We start from the raw sequence: 16,396 nt of genomic DNA, 5'->3' as shown, positions 1-16,396 counted from the left end.
GCCTCCACTTCCTATGTTCTGGAGGACGTGGAAAGGCTGAAGAAGCAACACATTGATGATCGCATTCCTAAAACACCCAAAACGGATCGACCGCGTAGTCGATGTAAAGTGTGCTCGAAGCAGAGAAAAAGACATGAGAGTCCTGTTTACTGTCCTCGGTGCCCATCTCAGCCAGGCCTCTGTTTCCCTACTTGCTTTACGCTGTATCATACTAAAGCAAAGTTCTGGGAAATCGACTGAGGTGGAGCTGCCGTTGGGTAAACCTTTCAGTCGCTGTGCATGGATACCGAAAGTCTATGGGCTACTGCTTCGTTAGGCAAGCAGCCACAGAATTTTAGTTCATCTACTTCAGGAAATCATAGACTTCCTTATGGCCTGCTCGACACTTTTATCCGCTGTCAGAACGTGGTAGGTGTTCTGTTTGATTAACGTGCATTATAGTTCCCACACTGCACATACTAGTGGATAGAACATATGTCACATTGTCACGGAGTATCCTGTGTGGCAAAATGTTAAAGGCGTGACTGAATTTTGAAGTGCACGCTACACAAGGACCACCATGATTGCCAACAAGAACCAGAGTAAGTGTAATAAGTCAAACAAATGTCCTGTGGGGCATATTCACCAACATTTCTACTTGTTTGAAAATGTGCAAACCCAATTTGTAGCTTCACTTTCAAAGCAAAAGTAGACGTGTTGGTGAATGAGTTCCACAGGACATTTGTTTGACTTCTTACTTTAGAGGCCTTAGGTAGTATTCATCATCATGTCTGCCTTAGTTTCAACTGTAGATATGCTCCCTCAGTTCGAGGAATAGGCATCGCAAGGCATACCCGGACACCCCCAACTTGCATCCACAAACTGGAAGAAGTTGGATTTAGCACAGTAAGTGTGCTGATGGCGCATGAAAGACATGTTTTCTTGAGCTTCAAGTAGCTAATGGCGGAAGGCATTAGTACAGGTTCACTTGGCAATTGTACAGGATTAGTCAGGACTCTGATGAGGATAGAGACATGAACAGTTAAGAAAAGCTTATGGTAGGTGTGCTTTCCCAGGGATATTGCACAGATAGAGGGCAGGCAGTAAAGGTAGTACAGATGCACATCATCTACACCTATGAATTCAAACCCATTGGTGCCACGCTGGCACTGAAGGACAATGACACGTATGGTTCAGTGTTTGACCTGCTTGCCATGTTTATCCTCCGTCAGAACTTAGATGTTCAACTTGCTGTATGATAAGTGCATTACAGTCACAGCAGTGCACATAACAGTGGCAGGGACATATGCTATGTTCTCACGGACTACCCAGTGTGCCAAACACTACGCTTCTTCATAGTTTATGACGTTCTCTTTAGGGAACTTTTCAAAAATTCCTCTGCATGTCTGCCATAGTTTCCAAGGTAGATATGGTCGCTTAGTTCGAGGCATAGGCATCACAAGGCATACTTGGATCCCCCCCAACTTGCATCCACAAACTGGAAGGAGTTGGATTTAGCATAGTGAGTACGCTAAAGGCGCATGAAAAACATGTCTTCCTGAGCCTCATGTGGCTGTCGTGGGAGCCATCAGTTAAGGTTCCTTATGCATGCCTTTGGTAATGTTCAGGAAGAAGGAGGCGGTTACTTGACAGGTGGTAAAATGTAGTCAAACGTATTCCACCCTGTGGTGTATAAATGTGATGGACCCTTGTCTGGTGGCTGTAAATTTATGTGAGCGCAGTGATTGGTTGGATTGGGCCCGTGGCCAGTGGTATGAAAGTGCTGTGTGTTGTGCGTGAATGGCATGTGAATGGACCCTAAAGCTTTTGGTGCCGTAAAGTGGCCTTATGGCTCACCTTCAGAAGGCTTGGTTTCAATATTCAGATACTTTGACAAGTATTCATGCTTTGAAACCATAATTTCGGGATGTGCTAAAACCAACTAGTGAGAGCGGTAGATTAACTTTAACATACTAGGTCCAGGGGAGTCCAGGGGTGCAGGACTTGTGTGGCTCTCACCAGTTTTCCTTCACCCGGAATACCCTTAAAATCACAAATGTTGCTTAAAAAACACATTTTCTTTGCATTCCCGTGGGAGAAAGTCCTGGAATCTGCAGGTAGCCACAAATTTTCTACCACCTAGCATTCCCCTAAGCCTCCTGAGAAAAACATTGCCTCACTTGTGTGGGTGGGCAAGTGACCGTATTATGGAGACATCGAAATTACCTATCACAAAATAGCCTGGTTTTGTAATACGTCACCTGTGTCTTTGGTCCTGGGCTCAGAGGCCACATAGGGAAACCTACCAAACCCAGACATTTCTGAAAAATAGTCACCCGGGGCAGTCCATGGAGGTGTGGCGAGTGGGGAATCCGCAAAGTTCTTTACCCAGAATACTCTGTTTGTCCTTGCTTTTTTATCACGTAAACTACAGGAATTTGCAGGGATCCACAAAATTTCTACCACCCAGTGTTTCCCTACTTGCCCTAATAAAAACACAACCCCACTTGTGTGCCTGTGCCTACTGCCCGCGTCAGGAATGGATCACTCCAGGGTCAACTGTAGCCCTCATGCAAGGACTACCATTGACCCTTATGTGATCCATTCCTCTCACAGACAGTAGGCCCAGACACACCAGTGGGGTGGCATTTTTATTGGACAACCTGGGGAATGCTAGGTGGTAAGATGTTTGTGGATCCATGCATATTCCTGTAGTTTACTTCACAGAAATGCAAGAAAAAATAGTGGTTTTATTCAATGTTTCACCTTTGCAGGGTATTCTGGGTAAAAAAAAAAAAAAAATTGGGAAATCCACACAAGCCATACCTCCGTGGACTTCCCTGGGTGTCTATTTTCTTTTAAAGAAATGTCTGGGTTTGGTAGGTTTCCCTAAATGGTTTCAGATCTCAGGACTAATTAGTACACTCACCTCAGTTATCATTGTTGTCACAGTACATTTTGGGCCCTTTCCTGTTGCAGGTACTTGGCCTACCCACACAAGTGAGGTACCATTTTAATTGGGAGACTTAGGGGAATGCTAGGTGCAAGGAAGTTTTTGGCTCCCCTCAGATTCCAGAACTTTGCATCGCTGAAATGTGAGGGAAAATTTGTTTTTTTAGACGCCTTTTGAGGTTTGCAAAGGATTCTGGGTGACAGAACTTGGTGAGAGACCCACAAGTCGCCCTATTCTGGATTTCCCTAGGTGTCTAGTTTTCACAAATGTATAGGTTTGCTAGGTTTCCGTAGGTGCCAGCTGAGCTAGAGGCCAAAATCCACACATAGGCACTTTGCAAATTAATTTGAAAAATATGATGTGTCTACCTTGTGTTTTAGGGCATTTCCTGTTGCAGGAACTAGGCCTACCCACACAAATGAGGTACCATTTTTATCAGGAGACTTTGAGGAACACAGAATAGAAGAACAAGTGTTATTGCCAGTTGTCTTTCTTTACATTTGTGCCTTCAGAAAGAAGTCATTTTGAGAAATGCTCTGTAATTCACATACTAGTATGGTACCCCCAAATTCAGAGATGCACAAACAACCATTGCTTCTAAACTCCATATCGTGTGCCCATTTCGGAAATACATGGGTTTCCTTATACCTATTTTTCACTCCTTATATTTTACCAAAATAATTGCTGTATACCTGGTATACAATGGAAACCCATTGCAAGGTGCAGCTCATTTACTGGCTCTGGATACCTTAGGTTCTTTATGAACCTACAAGCCCTATATCACCGAAACCATAAGAGTCCGGCAGACGTAACAGTACGTTGCTTTTAAAAATCTGCCATAGATGGAAAAAGTTACGGAAGAAAATGTAGACAGAAATGGCTGTTTGTTTTACCATAAAAAAAATTATTTTTTTTATTTCAAATGTTACTTTCTATAGGAAAACCTTGAAGGATCTACACAAATGACCCCTTGCTGAATTCAGAATTGTGTCTACTTTTCAGAAATGTTTAGCTGTCCGGGATCCACCATTGGTTTCACAGTCATTTCTATCATTAACTGGAAGGAGGCTGAAAGCACAAAAAATAGTAAAAGTGGGGGTATGTCCCAGTAAAATGCCAAAACTGTGTTGAAAAATTTGTTTTTCTAATTTAAGTCTGCCAGTTCCTGAAAACTAGGAAGATTGTAATCTTGGAACTGCAAACCCTTCGTTGATCCTATTTACAGGGAAAAAAACTAGATGCTTTCACATTTTCCTATTTTTCCCCCAAAAAAACAAATTTAGCTGTAGTTTACCTAATTTCTCGGTCTCCTCCAGGGGAATCCACAAACTCTGAGTACCTTTAGAATCCCAAGGATGTTGGAAAAAATGACACAAATTTGGTGTGTATAGCTTATGTGGGGGTGGGGGGTGGGTAGACCCAGCAACTAGGGAGTTAATTAATAACATTGTGAAGTGGTGCATGACCAGCAAAAAAAACTGAAATGTTCTCCATTCCTCTTTCAGCACAGCACTCCATTGATCTAAATTACGTAAGAGTGCACAGGAGTTAGGCAAAGACAACAAGTACTGAGGCTTGGGTTCCGAGCCAAGAAAGCTGGTGGATATTGGAAAGACTGACAGAAAAAAATGCTCTGCAGGTTTGAACCCTGACCCCAGACTAAGCCGTTATAGTGAGGTTCTAAGATGGGGTCATCTGTCTGGGATGCCGAGGCCTTGCTTTAGTCTCTTCATTACTTGTTGGGTACCCTGCCTTTATATAGGCTCCTATTTACTTCCTCAGTATCATGCCCATACTTCATGATCCTCTTTACCTCTTAGCTGCCATGTTCATGCTTTACGTATCTTTTTAATCGTTAAGTACTATGCCCATTATTTATGTTACTCTTCTTGGGCCCATGCTCATACAATATGTTCTTCTTTTCGGTGCCATGCCCATACATTATGCTCCTCTTTATATATTTGGTGTTCTGCTCATATTGTATGTTCCTCTTTCCTTCTTGCATACCATGCCTGTACATTATGCTGTTCTTTGCTTGTTGGGTGGCATGCACATAGTTTATATATCTCTTTGCTTGTTGGGTGCCATGCTAATAGTTTATATATCGCTTTAATTGTTGGGTGCCATGCACATAGTTTGTATATCTCTTTAATTGTTGGGTGCCATGCTCATAGCTTAAATTCCTCTTCATGTTCTGGGTGCAATACGGACCCCATGTACACAAGAAAGCTGACACAATGGCTGTGTTCTTGGTTTACTGACAGTCATTGCGCAGTACACCCAGGGAAGGGCTGGTGGAGTGCCCGATCGCTCTTCTGGCTGAAACACCTCTCGTCACACTGACCCCAGAGGCTAGTTAGCAACTGGAGGAACCTATCACAGAGGGGGGGATAAGACACGCAATCAAACACCTGGAGACGGGGAAGATACCGGGCAGTGATGTTTTTTCCCTGGAATTTTACTAATGCACCGAAACGAAACTCATTAAGCCCTTTGCTAAAATGTACACGGAGGCACATGAGCTGGTTCTTTCCCAGATGCTTCCCGGGAGGCGGTCATTGTTATGATCCCAAAATGAGGGAGAGATCTGTCGGACAGGAGTACATATAGACCAGGCCCCTCCTCAACCTCGAATCTAAGATCCTAGGGAAAGTCTCTGCAAATCGAATCCTGCCCTGCCTACCAATCCTGGTCCACCCAGGCCAATGCAGTTTTGTCCATGAGAGAAATACTTTACAAACGGTTATTCCACATCATGGATGCACTGCTGATAAGACTCGATCGTGCGGCTGCAGTGTCGGTGGACATGGAAAAAGCCTTTGACAGCATATCTTGGAAGTACTTATTTGTGGTTTTGCATAGCATTGGGTTCGGCCGCGACCCGATAGTCTAGTTACAGGTATGATATTGAGCTCAGAGCAAAGACCTGGTTCAGCTGCGAGTACTCAGAATGGTAGTGATTATGCAGGGGCACCCGGCAGGGGTGCCTGCTGTTGCGCTGATGTTCGCACACACCATGGAACTGCTGTCATGTGAACACAGCACGCTACACCAGGAAGACGGACTGACACTGAACAAACATAAACACATCATATCCCTTTACATAGACAACTTTGTGATATACTTACAGAACTGCATCACCAGGCTGCCGTCCATTATGCAGACGCTGGAGGTTTTTGGTGAATGATCTGGCCTACGTATGAACATAACAAAGATGTTTCTCTTCCTTCTGTCGGATCAGGGTGCAAAGGCACCTTTATGGACAGAGTCCTTTGGTATACCAATTGCTACTCACACTTTCTGATACCTGGGGGTCCAGGTGTACGGAGGTCCATATTTGATGTTCCTCTTCTTGGGTGCCATGCTGTACATTATGTTTGAGACTTCATGGATGCCGTGCCTATACTTTTGGCTTCTCTTAACATGTTGGGTTCTGTGCACATTTTGTATGATGCTCATTGCTTGCTGGGTAACATGTCCATGTCAATGACACTGTTTGCAATTCCCAATTGGTTCGCAAATGACCTACCTCATGAATATTCATACAGTAGGTCGCAATTTGCGACCCTATTGGGAATGGCCGCCCTCACAGGGATGGTGGCCTGCTGGAGACAGCAGACCACAATGTATGTGACTGCTTTTAAATAAAACTTTTTTTTTTTTTTTTAAATGCAGCCAGTTTTCCTTAAAGGAAAACGAGATGCATTTCAAAAGCAAAAATGAAAAGTCCATAGGACCACTGCCTGCTCTGAAAAAATATTTTTGCTACCATTCACAAAGGGGAAGGGGTCACATGGGGACTCCCTCCCGTTTGCGAATGGAGTAGCACCAGTTTGAAACTGGTGCTAACTGCAATTGTTTTGCGACTGCATTCGCGGTCACAAAACAATCATACATACCAACTGGATTCGGTATTAGGAAGGGACGCCCTTGTCACGCCCCTTCCTAATACCGAATCACAAAACCCAAACTGCGATTCAGTAACAAGTTACTGACTCGCAGTTTGGGCTTTGTACATCCCAAATAGAATTTTTCAGGTCGCAAACGGGCTGATTCGCCATTTGCGACTTGAAAACGTCTTCGTACATCTGGTCCTTAGTTCCTTGTTTGGTGCAATGCCCATTCTTCATGCTCCATCTGACTTGATGGGTGCCAAGCCCATACTTTAGGTTGGGAACGAATGAAAGAGAAGAGCTGCAGAGCACTTTCGGTAAAGAACAAATGTCTATGCTTTCATAACAATCCAACAAACAAATTCATAAGTGAAACATTCTACTTACAAATGCTAAACACATTTCTAATGGCTGAACTCCAGGCTGGGGCACTAAAAACCAAAAGCAGACCGATTCATTACCTCCACAGGGCATTTCTAATGTATTCAAAATGTTTCATGCAGGAGTACAATTTTGCCTTTTTGCATTTACGTGAAAGTATGTAACTTGAAACCAGAAACGGGTTCACAATGACTGCCTCTTCCAGTAAGCGGTGCACAGTCGCCTCCCACCTACAGATCCCCACAGTGACTGGTAATGACGCTGCATCTACGGCCACTGTGGATATGCCAGGCGGTGTTGGGCCACGTGTTCGCTCCTCACTCGTTTGTCCCACCCAGCTCAGCCTTGCATTTCTAAGAGACCAGGCACTAGATCTGAAAGCACGGACTCTAAACAGGGCTTGTGTGGCTGCGAAGAAACACGCAGCAGCAAAGATGTCTTTGTCTCCCAGCCCTACAAATCTTGAGGGAGTGTCTGTGGTCCAGCAGCAGCACTACCATTTTCGCTTCTATTTTGCCCACATAAAAAGAGAAAGTAATATTGATGTTACGTTAACAGATATTCTTATTAGAGGTGGGCGAGTCACTGCAGCTCTAGCCTGAAGCCCGACTGTGGCTCACCACCAGCCCATAACGAGTCCAGCTTTCACGTGGCTTCTCCCTGCCCTCCGCTGTACTTAGGATGTGGCGCTATGGCCAGAGCGCTGACTTTGGAACTGGGAAGCCAGGTTCAAGTCTCGGCATTGGCTCAACTTCCTGTGATTCTAGGGGAATCACTTAATCTTCGTGTCCGTGAAGTCATTTAGGGGCTGCAACTGCGACCCCTGGCACTGCGGTAGGCGTCAGTCGGGGCTCCACTCCTAGTTTTCTGCCAATTTGTAGTACACTAATAGTGAATAATAGCATATTATTCACTATTAGTGTGATACAAACGGAGTACGATTAGCTGGAATATGCCTTTTCATGGCAGCTGAGATAAGTTAAAAAAAAAAAAGCTTTCAAGTGTATGTTGTATGCATGCTTGCGGCTGGGAGTATGTTTATGTGACAGAGTGTATGTAAGTGTGAATTTGTGTGCATGTGTGTGAGTAAAAGTGGAGGTTAAAAGGCATGTGATGTCACTGCCACTACCCCTGGCATTTTTATGATTTAACGTCCATGTTTCCTGTGCCTAAAAAGCAAATGTGACCTTGTGCAATGGAGCTGGTGCTCATATAAAGCGCTCCAATACCTTCGGGTTGAGTTTGCGCTATATAAAACTGCAGACAAAAAGGCAAAAACAAAGCATTAACATAGAAAGGAGAGAAACAGATACCCATTTTGAGGCCAATTTTTGCAAAGTGAAACCAGAATATGTGGAAAATTGTAGCTTCCTACTTAAACTGTGTGATCTTAGGCACATATTTCATTTCACCAAAACTCTTTTTTATTTGTAAGTGCGTATGAAAGCAGTTTCAAATACCTGTGTTCAGAACACCAGCTACACGAAAACCTATTGTCTTTGATGTAATAGACTATAATGCCACTGTTTATATCAATCTGGGCCACATACAGGCTTCCTGTGACAAGCGTCTTGCATTTTGGTTCACTAATGGCACAGTCACCAGCGTGGAGATGGGGGCAGAAATAGTTCTAGTTCTAAGTTCAGGTTCAAAAACTATTAACTTTTAATTAGTAGTTCTCAGTACAATGCTATAATGTGACATATTAATGTCATTCCACATTTTAAAGAAATAACTTTTTGAAGTAAGAGACTATCATATTTTAAGCGATATTTGTTGTATGATTTTCATAGGAAACGTATTTGGAGCTTGGCTCATGTATGGGCTTTACCTAGGTTAGAAATTTAGCTATGCTCTCCGTGTTAAATTGTAGGCTCACCCACCTCTAATTTTTATAGCATTGTTTAAATATGACATCAAACTGCGCTGGGAATTGGGTACCTTTAATGCCCTTGCTTTGTGGAGTATGTCGCAGACCAGTCTTTTTTCTCTTTTCAGTCAGATCATCAGTAATGTGGGTGTGGTTAATATCTTTTGTGCATACTCCATGGTAAGAGCGATCTAATGGTTAGGGTTTAGAGTGTTTAGCCAGAAAGTTTTACAAATTTGTATCAGTGCCCCCTCAAGGGTTACTCAGTGCATTGCCTGGCTTGAGGTATAAAGGCTCGAGTTAAGTGAGTCTAGGGTGACCTAGTGTCCACAGTGTCCATTAAAACTATTCAAGCATCGGATGTTGGCTTGGTGCTGGTTTAGTGTGTTTTCTTGGAGATGTCTATTGTTTTTTTAAGCCTGAAGTGATGTGATTTTGGCGAGTCCAACTATACTGCGCCTCTGTGCTTTCTTAGATGTATACACATTATTCTACCTATGCAACCATGCCAAATTTTCTGAATATCCCTGTTACATCTATCAATCAATCAGGAATTTGTAAAGCGCACTACTCACCTGTGAGGTTCTCAAGGTGCTAAGGGGAGGGAAGGTGCTGCTACTGCTCGAACAGCCAGTCTTGAGAAGTTTCCTGAAGGTAAGGAGGTCTTTGGTCTGGTGCAGGTGGGTGGGAAGAGTGTTCCACGTTTTGGCGGCGAGGTGCGAGAATGATCTACCACTGGTTGTAGTTCTGCAGACGAGTGGGACAATAAACAATGAAAATAAATAAAAGTAAAGTATTCATCAGCACACTGAAAAACTAGAATTGAATAGTTGGCTGTGGAATAAAGTTTGGACAACCCTCATTTAACACTCTTAGAAAACCGGTGTCAGTCGTTCGTGTGACCAACTGGGCACTTACATTCAAACACCAGCAAACTGCTCCCTAGAACCCGCCAGGTTCTACACTGAAACTTGTAATGTAAAATGCCAGAAATATGTGTATGGTAAAAATACTTATACATTCATCCACTTCTGAAAAAACAAGAATGTGGTCCACTGTGGCACTCTTGTGCTTCTGTATATTTTTTAAAACTTTAAACAGTCTTTAATGCCAAAGAGACTTGCATAAAGAAATCGGTAGGTGCAAGCCAGCAGAAAGTACGACTGAAAGGGAGTTTAGTTTGAAAACATGCAGGACCTAAATCTGATGAATTCCTCAGAGAACCATAATTTTTTTCCAAGACAAAACAGGCTTAAAGCTAATGCAGAAAACCTTAAAGGACAACCGAAAACGAACACGTGGCTGCTGCAGTTTAACCTCGTCAGGGCTCTAGCAAACATGTTCTATCCAAGGTTAGTTGTCAGCTGAGAAACAGACTGAACACCCTTTGAAAAGAGCAAAAAATGTCACATTAAACATGACCCCATATTACTGTGCGCCCCTGCTAGCTAGAATGAAGGCTGGTCGCAGGTGCTGAGGAAACAGGTACAGAAGACTTTCTAACTACACCTGTAATTAGAACAAGTGAACAAAGACAGTGGAAGTTATGACCCTCGCAAAGTTATGATACCCGACACCTCTCTGTTACTGAAGCCAATGCCAACTTCCTTGATAGAGCTTGCAGAAAATGATGCAGAGGTATTCCTAACTGGAGGAAGCTGTGCACACTGTGAGCACGTGGCAATGCTACGGAAGTGAAGACCTAAGTAAGGCAGACCTGGCCGCGCACACGATGCTACCTTGTGACACACAATATTGGCTCCCTCACACGGTCTCCCAGTGAGGAGGCAATATCACACGGTGGCAGGGAAGATTAGCTGAAAACCACTGTCAACAGTGGTTTTCAGATTGGTTCCGGAGGCTTTTAACTGCCGCTGTCCATTAATGGGTGTGAAAACACCCCATGACATTGGCAGCAGCCTCAGCAAGTTTTTTTTTGTTTTTTTTGAGGAGGGGGTTTGGGGCCAGGGTGGGGGCAAAAGTGCCTCTTCTAGGCACAAGGCCACGCCCTCTCCAAGGCCCCGCCTCTTCCTCATACTGTGATGTTTTTGGTGAAGTTGGCAGGTCTGGTAAGGCCAGATGTGAAACCATGTTGATCACTATAGCTGCAGTGCTGCACGGTTGCTGCTGCACTGCCATGAAGACAGGAGCTGAGTTACCAATAACAAATTTCCCTGTGTCAGTCCCTGCCTTGAACTTTAGAGAATATTTACTTACAGGATAGAAAATGATGTTGGATTATCTTGGTTTCTGTCCACCGATTTGGACCAGGTATCTAGCAAGTGTGCAGTGGGATTGTGCAGAGCCTAGGCATTACCACTGTGTGCCCACGCTGAACGAAAACTGATCACAACTTCTTGGCCAAGGACTTGGAAACAAGACTCCAGACCCAGAACAATACACTTTGCAATGTAAAAAGTGCCTTCTATGGATGTCTTGTGCTGTAAAAAATTCTGGCGGAGATTCTTGCCGCAGTTTTGACTGATTATTTTCTTCAAAGACAGATGACTTTTTCTCTGGGAAAGGCCTCATTGATCACATTAAGGCCAACCTGTTAGCTTTAATTAATAGGTGCCCTATTAAAGTAGATCATTCACAGATGGAGAAACTGGGTTGAAGGAACCTCCACAAGAATTCAAGAGAGTTCATTCCTTTGCCACATGATGTGCTTTTTGTGTGGTGTTGCGTTTGTGTTAGTAACTGGATGTTTTTCTGTAATTAAGAAAAGAATGCCTCAAAACCCAAGGGAGAGGGATCTGCTTGGGACTGGTAGATGTTCCGTCAACTCTACATGTCTGACCCTTGAAGTGCAGCTCAAAAATGAAAGTAGATATTAGCGAGACATGATGCTTCAAAAGCAACGATAATTGAAAACTCCACACTTTGATACACTCTGCAATGAGATGGGGTGTAGCTTTGAGCAGTGCAGCAGGTACTGTAGCTCTGTGGCCAAGGGGTGGCGGGTTGCCCATTTCACTCTATGTAGGAAGTTTGCTCTGTATATTCTATTTCAAAGTAAGAAATAGTGTGCACGGATCCAAGGGTTCCCCTTAGAGGTAAGATAGTGGCAAAAGTATATAATTCTAATGCTCTATTTTGCGGTAGTGTGGTTGAGCAGTAGGCTTATCAGAGGGTAGTGTTAAGCATTTGTTGTACACACGCAGGCAATAAACAAGGAACACACACTCAAAAGACTTACTCCAGGCAAATAGGTTTTTATATTGAAAAATATATTTTCTTAGTTTATTTTAAGAACCACAGGTTCAAGATTTGTAGTAAACACATTAAATGCAAGGCACTTCACTTAGATACTTTAAGAACTTTGAATAAAAGCAATATCATATACAGTCTTTGTAAAAATGGCAATAAGCTATTTTCAAAGTGGACACAGTGCAAAAATCAACAGTTCCTGCGGGAGGTAAGTAAAGGTTAGATTAGGAGGTAAGTAAAACACTTACAAGTCTCAGTTCTGGGACATAGGCAGCCCACCGTTTGCACCGTGACAGATTTGGATTGTCAATATGATTTATGGTCTCACTGTGAGCGCCCAATTCCTATGACTTGCTTCCTATGTGCTTTTGTCTTAAAAAGCCCACCGTTGGGGGTTCAAGGCAACCCCAAAGTTACCACACCAGCAGCTCAGGGCCGGTCAGGTGCAGAGGTCAAAGAGGTGCCCAAAACATATAGGCGCATATGAAGAACAGGGGTGCTCCAGGTCCAGTCTGCCAGCAGGTAAGTACCTGCGTCCTCGGGGGAAGGCCAGGGGGGTTTTGTAGAGCACCGGGGGACACAAGTAGGCACACAAAGGACAAGTTACTTACCTTCGGTAACGCCTTTTCTGGTGGATACACTAGCTACCTGTGGATTCTTCGCCTAAAGAATTTACCCCACGCGCCAGCTTTCAACTAAACTTTTCTTCTAGCTCTGCACGTCGACTATGACATCACAATTGGCCGACTCCATGTGATGCCGTATGATGTCATCCAGGTAAACAAAAGGTCCTCGTCGACGTGCAGACGTCAGTTATCACCATTTTTTTACGTGCCTTTGAGGCGAACATTGACATTACAGATGTGATATGAGTACATCAATGAAACTTTTATTCCAATAATATGAAACGTAACTAGTAGAAATAAAGAACACAAAATATATATACATAAATATATATACAAATATACACGTTTCCATATATATATATATATATATATATATATATATATATATATATATATATATATATATATAAACCTTGCATCAGCCTAAACATATGTACAATATACGGGCACTCACCCAAGGAATTCTTGGTAGGACCAATCAGGCAACGGGGAGGCAGTGGGACCGTGAGGAATCCACAGGTAGCTAGTGTATCCACCAGAAAAGGTGTTACCGAAGGTAAGTAACTCGTTCTTCTGATGGATACAACTACCTGTGGATTCCTCACCTAAAGAATAGAGTCCCAAAGCAGTACCACCTCCGGAGGTGGGTGCCTGAATAGTCAAACCAAGAAATCCTGCAGCACTGAGCGTGCAAAGTGGCCATCCCTCCTAACCTCAGAGTCCAAACAATAATGCTTGGCAAAAGTGTGGAGGGATGCCCAAGTTGTCGCCTTGCAGATGTCAACCACAGGAACACCTCTAGCCAAGGCCGAAAAAGCAGCCTTAGCCCTAGTAGAATGGGCTCGTAGCCCTACAGGAGGTTCCTTCTTTGCTAAAGAATAACATACATTGATGCAAAGAATGACCCACCTGGACAGAGTTCTCTTGTGGACAGCTTTGCCTCTCCTCTTCCCCACGTAACCAACAAAGAGCTGATCATCTTCCCTGAACTCCCTCGTGCTGTCGACGAAGAAGCTCAACGCTCTTCGTGGATCCAACCAGTGAAGTCTCTCCTCCTCCTTAGATGGATGAGGTGGAGGATAGAAAGAAGAGAGAGTAATGGACTGTCTTAAATGAAAGGGTGTAACAACCTTCAGAAGGAAAGCTGCCTTGGTCCTTAACACCACTTTGTCCCAGTAAAAGGAAATATAAGGGGGTTCTACGCTAAGAGCCTGGAGCTCACTCATTCTCCTAGCCAATGTTATGGCCACCAGAAAAACAGTCTTCAAAACTAGAAGCCTCAATGGACAAGAGTGCATTGGCTCAAATGGCGATCCCATAAGAAAGGTCAGTACCAAGTTAAGATCCCACTGTGGCATCACAAACGGAGTGGGCGGAAACTTATTAGTGAGGCCCTTAAGGAACCTTAAGACAATGGGAGATTTAAACAACGATGGTTGATCTGGAAGGCACAGAAAAGCCAACAGCGCTGATAAATAACCCTTAACTGTGGCAACTGCACAACCCCACTGTGCCAAGGATAGAGCAAATAACAATACGTCAGACAAATGGGCCCTCAAGGGATCAATTTTGTTGTCTCCACACCAACGCACAAATCTGGCCCACCTGCTTGCATAGGTCGATTTGGTGGAGTGTCGTCTGGCCGATAAAATAACTTCCACCACCTCCATCTGGAGAGAAAAGGAACTCAGATTGCCCCATTCAATCCCCAGGCATGAAGGTGCAGGCTCTGGAGGTGGGGGTGTAGAACCTGCCCCTGCGAGAGGAAGTCTGCCCTATACGGGAGACAGAGCGGAGGGCACAGAGAGAGTTGGAGAAGATCCGAATACCATACCCTTCTTGGCCAATCAGGGGTTATTAAGATGACTTGGGCCCGATCTTGGCGGATCTTCCTCAGAACCCGAGGAATCAAGGGTATGGGGGGAAACGCGTAAAGCAACTGACCTTTCCAGGACATCTGAAACGTGTCCCCCAAAGCTCCTTGCATCGGATAATGGAGGCTGCAAAACGACGGGCAGTGCGCGTTCTCCCGCGTGGCAAACAGAACTATCTGTGGATATCCCCATCTCTGAAAGATGTAAAGTGCCAGATCTGGATGAAGACACCACTCGTGAACGGTTGAAATGAGCCGACAGACTGTCCGCACGCACGTTCAGAACTCCGGCCAAATGATTTGCTACCAAGCAAATCCGATGGTCCTGGAGCCGAAGAGCTTCTCTGCAGATAAGATACAACCCCACTCCTCCCTGCTTGTTTATATAACACATCGTGGTAGTATTGTCCGTCAGGACCTGAACCGACTGACCGCGGAGGGAAGGGAGGAAGGCCTTCAGAGCCAGACGTATCACCTGCAGTTCCAACAGATTGATGTGAAAACTCTGTTCCACTGGAGACCAACAACCTTTGATCTCCAGGTCCCTCAGATGAGCTCCCCACCCTAGAGTGGAAGCATTCGTTACCACTATGGCCACTGGAGGAGGTAGCGAGAACGGCCTTCCTTGCGAAAGGTTGCCGACCACAGCCCACTATTGAAGATCTGCTGCAGCGTCTCTGGAGATCCGTATTGAGTCCTCGAGATCTCCTTTGTGTTGAAACCACTGCCTGGGGACGCACCACTGAAGGGCCCTCATGTGCCAGCATGCATGAGTGACCATCAGAATGCAAGAAGTGAACAGACCGAGCAGATGAAGTACCTTGAGGACTGGAACGACCGCTCCAGTTTGAAACATTGGAATCAACGCCTGAATGTCCTGAACCCACTGCGGTGGAGGAAAGGCTCGATTCAATGTTGTGTCCAGTACTGGCAATATGAACAGGAGGCGTTGAGAGGGCTCTAGGTGAGACTTGGGCACATTCACCGAAAAGCCCAGATCGAACAACAACTGAGTTGTTGAGTGCAAGTGATGCCGCAAGAGCTCCGGTGACTTGGCTTTGATCAACCAATCGTCTAGATAAGGAAATACTGCTATCCTCTTCCTTCTGAGCTCTGCTGCAACCACCGCCATCACCTTCGTGAAGACTCGAGGTGCCGAAGTAAGACCAAATGGAAGGACCGCAAACTGATAGTGCCGCGATCCCACCACAAACCGGAAATACTTCCTGTGCGACTTGAGGATCGGAATATGGAAGTAAGTATCCTGCAAGTCGACGGACACCATCCAGTCTCCTTCGTTCAACGCCAAAAGAACCTGTGACAGGGTCAGCATCTTGAACTTTTCCTGCTTGAGGAACCAATTCAAAATCCTCAGGTCCAGGATTGGCCTCAACCGACCATCCTTTTTGGGGATCAGGAAGTATCTTGAGTAGCAGCCTTGACCACTCTCCTGCTCTGGGACCAACTCCACTGCGCCTTTCGACAAAAGGGATATCACCTCCTGTTGCAGTAACAGAAGATGGTCTTCCGAACAGAAGGATGGGTGGGGAGGGATGGGAGGAGGAAACTCCCGAAAGGGAAGAGCATAACCTTTCCCCACAATATCAGTGA

General features: G+C 44.6%; 1 protein-coding gene across 2 annotated transcripts in view; it reads right to left on the bottom strand.

Annotated features, from left to right (window-relative positions):
* STAP2 (signal transducing adaptor family member 2) overlaps positions 1–16,396 on the bottom strand; it is a 423,449-nt gene that overhangs the window by 344,817 nt on the left and 62,236 nt on the right. The window contains exon 3 of one of the 2 annotated variants that reach the window (XM_069217057.1): positions 9,652–9,823. The gene's annotated coding sequence lies outside the window, so the exon portion shown is untranslated. Of the gene's footprint in view, positions 1–9,651; positions 9,824–16,396 lie in introns of those variants that run through there. The other variant, XM_069217059.1, reaches the window with a different exon arrangement.

The sequence above is a fragment of the Pleurodeles waltl genome, chromosome 12 (assembly GCF_031143425.1).
Source record: "Pleurodeles waltl isolate 20211129_DDA chromosome 12, aPleWal1.hap1.20221129, whole genome shotgun sequence".
In the NCBI taxonomy this organism is placed as follows: domain Eukaryota; kingdom Metazoa; phylum Chordata; class Amphibia; order Caudata; family Salamandridae; genus Pleurodeles; species Pleurodeles waltl.
Note: the sequence above shows the minus strand (reverse complement) of the source record. Positions and strands in the feature narration are given on the sequence as shown.